Source organism: Vigna umbellata, chromosome 8 (genome assembly GCF_029865625.1).
Source record: "Vigna umbellata cultivar VRB3 chromosome 8, Vumbellata_1.0, whole genome shotgun sequence".
Lineage (NCBI taxonomy): Eukaryota > Viridiplantae > Streptophyta > Magnoliopsida > Fabales > Fabaceae > Vigna > Vigna umbellata.
In genome coordinates this window covers 22,818,284-22,823,193 of record NC_142172.1, presented here as the reverse complement: position 1 = coordinate 22,823,193, position 4,910 = coordinate 22,818,284, and positions in this window count along the sequence as shown.

Genomic DNA, 4,910 nt, shown 5'->3' with positions numbered 1-4,910 from the left:
GAAATGATGTTTACTACCGGGAGTAGTATGTTCGAGTTATACCATGAGAGTTTGGTATGAGCAATGTAACACCTGAGGTTTATGAAAGCAGGCAGAAAGTGGTCTGACCATAAGGCTTTGACATAAACATATGATTCGTAAGTTATATAGAAGCAGGCAGAGAGGGGTCTGACCATAAGGCTTCAGAAAGTAAGACATAGTATATAAGTGAGGCTTAAGGAAGCAGGCAGAGAGCGGTCTGACCATAAGGCTTCATGAGTAAGCATGGTACACTTGTAAGATTTATGGAAATGGAAAAGATGATTTTGATAATGATGAATTAATGACATCGGAATAATGATATTTTATCAATTGCAGAAATACATGATTATAATATTTTTATTACAAGTTTAATGATTTTATGATATGGTTGGCTTACCCTTATTTGTTTGTACTATGATCATATAACTCATGTTATATGTGATTAGATAATGTTGCAGATGCGGTTGAAAAAGCTTAGAGATGAGAGAGATGCGGGGAAAAACTTTCAGGGATTTTTGTAAAAAGAATAAATTTGTATTGGGAAGATTATGTTGTGTAAAACTTATAAGTTGAAATTTCAATGGTGAAGACTATATTGTTTAAAGTTTGTAAGTTTGGTACTGTACTTTGGAGTAATTGAAATAAAGTTTGATTGTTTATATGAGATATCAAATTAATTTAGTCTCTACTATTAGTAATACCCTTTAAAATATTAGGGTGTTACATTTTGGTATCAGAGCAATGGTTTTCGAAAATATTTTGGGACTCTGGGGAGTGAAATTATTATTCTTAGTAAAATATCAATTGAGTTGATTCTTGTTTTATTGGAAACTAGACTCAAAGAGCTTCAATTTGACTACTCATACGCATATTTTGGACTTGGGGAAGGAGTCTAACTGAGCTGGGGAAAACGTGACAGTTTTACTGTCCAGGGGCTAGCGTCCAACCTTAATTTTAGGTGTATTTTTACAAGTTGCAACTTTTTGGAGTGAGTAGGTTGTGTTCTGCACTGGGAGAACATTTTGAGACCCTTTGGAGACTTTCCTTCCATGTTTTAGGGCTGGAAAATGGTTTAGGATGGTCCATTGGTTGTTTATTATTGTTAAGTGCCAAGTGCATGGGTCCTTAGTTGTCTAAGGCATCTTCTTTTAATTCCAAATCAGATTTGGAGTTTTGGAGGAGAGTAGAGAGGTCCTTGGTGGGAGGTGAACGAAATCCTAAGTGTCCTAAGTGTGGAGGCTGACTTGGTCTAGCAAGGAGGAGAGGAGTTGCTCTTTTTGAAGAAGAGTTTAAGGTGTTTTAGTCTTCATGAGGTAAGGGGAGCTAACTCAACTTAATTTCTAGAATTTTGTAGTTAGAAATATGGTTCCAATTGCTTGACTTTGATGAAGGGGAGCTAATCCTTTCTTGTTATGATCATGAATAAGAATATGAATATGTTAAAAATTTGGTAATGGTAGTTATCTATTGATTTGTGTAAAATTTGGTTTTCATGATTATAATTTCTTATTTTCGAGTTACTGTGGTGATAAATTTCTATTAATTGTTTTCACCGTTGGATTTAGCTAAAATTTTAATATGTGAATCCTAAGACATATTACTAAACTTTGACTATTCGGATTTGAAAATAGAAGTCTGTACTTGGAGAAATAAATCCTATAAGTTTGAGTAAATTAGTTACCCCTGTAATTACTAAGTTGTCTCAGTAAAATATAGAATTCTGACCTATTTGACCGTTAGATCAACCTCAAAATTTGATATAGAATCCCTAAGACATATTAATACACTGTGACCGATCGGATTTGAAATTGAAGGTCTATGCTTAGAGAAAGAAATTTCGAAAGTTTGAAATATTTGATGAACAATGTGATTCTGTTCTTAAGTTATAATGGTAACAATTTCATATATATTCCATTTACCGTTAGATTGAGCCCAAACTTTAGTATGGAGTTCATAAGACATATTAGGTGATCTTGACCGTTCAGATTTGGAATTAGATGTCTGTGCTTAGAGGAATTCATTCCGTATTTTGAGTTTAACCGAGAATCACTTAAATTTCTGTCTCTGAGTTACCTCGGTAAAACCTTCATATCTACTTAGTTAACCGTTAGATTAACCTGAAACTTTAGTATGAGGTTTCTAACAGATAGGAACATACTTCGACCGTTCGGATTTTAGATCGGAGGTACCGATTTAGAGATATTAATTTTGTAACTTCTCAGGGATCTCAATATTGCTTAATTTATGTTTTTGGATCATTTATAAAAAAATTGATGATTTCCGCCTCATTAACTGTTGGATTGGACTGAAAAGCTTACCATATGATCTAAACATGTTGTTGATTATTTTGATTGGTTCAGATCGTCGATAAATAATATGTTGAAAAAGGTAATTTGGTTAATTTGTGCTACTTTGGTAAGTAGGCATAATTGAAACTGAGATATGTTGATTGGTTATTATGTGCTTGTTGAGCATGATTGGTTTGGTATTAGTGGTTGAGATGACATGTGATTGGTTATGAATGATATGTTAGGAAAATGTAATTTTGTTAATTTATGCTACATTGGTAAGTAGACAGAAGGGAATTGAGAAAAGTTCACCGGTTCTCTTATGTTTGTTGAATATGATTAGTTTTGGATGGGTTGTGGTTGATTATGAATAATTTGTTGAAATAATGTAAATGATGTTGGTTTGCGCTACCTTGGTAAGTAGGCGAGTAGATGTTGGGTCTGCGTTACTTTGGTAAGTAAGCAGGGTGATTTGCGCTACTTTGATAAGTAGGCAGGATGAGATGATGAATGAAGAGATAAAGAGAATGATATAAATCGGGCTACTTTGATAAGTAGGCAGATTAACTATGTGAGTATTGTCTTGCTGCGCTACTTTGGTAAGTAGGCAGAAGATCTTGTTTTATGCTACTTTGGTAAGTAGGCGAATTAATTATACCGTACTGCTTTGGTAAGTAGACAATAATGTCTTGCTGTGCTGCTTTGATAAGTAGACAATATTGTCTTGCGGTGCTACTTTGATAAGTAGAGAGAATAACTTGGTTTGTACTACTTTGGTAAGTAGGTCGGATGAGGTGAAGTTGTAACACTTTGATAAGTGGAATAGTAAAATTGTTGAGCAATGATATTGTGATAATATGTTGAGTGGGTGTGCTTAACTGTATTGAATACTGTGGATGTATTATTAACGGATTGTGAATGGATTGTATGCTTGTTTCAGTTAGCTCACCCTATTGTTTGTGTTTGTGTATGTGAATGCAATGATCGTATAATGTGTCATATTATACGGGAGCATAAACTATTTCAGATGAATTAGCATATGGTTCTAGACTTGCTTAGAAGATGAGAGATCTGTGAAAAAAAAAAAAAAAAAGAGACATGGGGGATTTCTAAATAAATATATTTTGAAATTTCAAACTGTGTGGAATTTTAAATTTAAGAAGTTTATGAACTGTGTGAAATTTTATTTTAGAAGACTTGTGTTGTAATACAACACTTAATATTTTGTTGGTGTTGAAAATTGTTAAAGAAAAGTAATATATGCATTTTTGTGGAAAAATAAATTGTAACGCCTAAATCGGGGTGTTACACTATTGGGTATCAGAGCAATGGTTTTCGAAAATTCATATCTCTTTTGTAAGTAATCTTTTGGTAAATAGTCTTTGTTTAAATAAATAATTTTCGAGGACGAAAATAATTGTTGTTGGGGAGATTGTAAGATCCTTGAAAATATTTGTAAGTTAGATACTAGATAAAAAATAAAAAAATAAAAAAAAAATAAAATTATTTTTGGAAAGGATAAGTGTTACACGTAGCTTTGAGATCAGAATTCACCAATTTGCAAATAAAAAATTATTTTTGTAGTAGTAAAATGAATAAAAAATGAATAGTACAAATGAATAGTAAAAATGAATAGTACAAATGAATAGTAAAATTTTTTACTATAAATAGCCAAGGGGGGAGGCTGAAAATTTACACCAAAGAACTTAGAAAAATGTTGAGAGAAGAGAGTTGGAAGAATTTCTAACTGCAAAGGGGATATTCTGGAAGTTTTCAGAGAGCGAGGAGATTAAGTCTGTAATAGAGGTAAGGGAAGCCACTCTTATACTTTGCTTTTCTCTAATCCTAAATCTTGAATATGTAGTATTTTGTTGCTGTATGGTCTTGAATTTTGAATGAGAACATTTATTTGTTTCTTTTGTATTTTTGGAAGGACGAGAAGTTGTCTAACCGGCTCTGCCAGATTCAACTTCTTGTTTCCCCAAAACTTTGGTTGTTTCTTATATCTTTATATTGTATTTTTGGAAGGACGAGAAGTTGTCTAACCGGCTCTGCCAGATTCAACTTCTTGTTTCCCCAAAGCTTTTGTTGTTTTTTTTTTTTTTATATCTTTATATTGTATTTTTGGAAGGATGTGAAGTTGTCTAACCGGCTCTGCCAGATTCAACTTCTTGTTTCCCCAGAAATTTTATTGTTTTATCTATTCTTTTTATTTCATCTTTGTGGAAGGATGAGAAGTTGTCTAACCGGCTCTGCCAGATTCAACTTCTTGTTTCCCCTGAATTTTTATATTAATATTATTTTGATGGTAAGGGCAACTAATTATTTTTGTATGAATTTATAAATATACGAATGTTGAACTGGTGTTCTCTTGCGAAACTGTTTTATGACTTTTATTATATTGGGTGTTATAACTGAAACTGTTAAATTATTGTACATGTTCTGATGTGATGAATTTATTGAATGAGTTTGTTGGCTGAAATTGATCTTGTTAGAAGGTCTGGAGTAAGGGTTCTGTAATAGCTTATATATGAGTATTAAATAGATATACAGATACTGTTTGAGGTTGTTGTGAGAGGAAGTAAAAATATTAAAATTAGG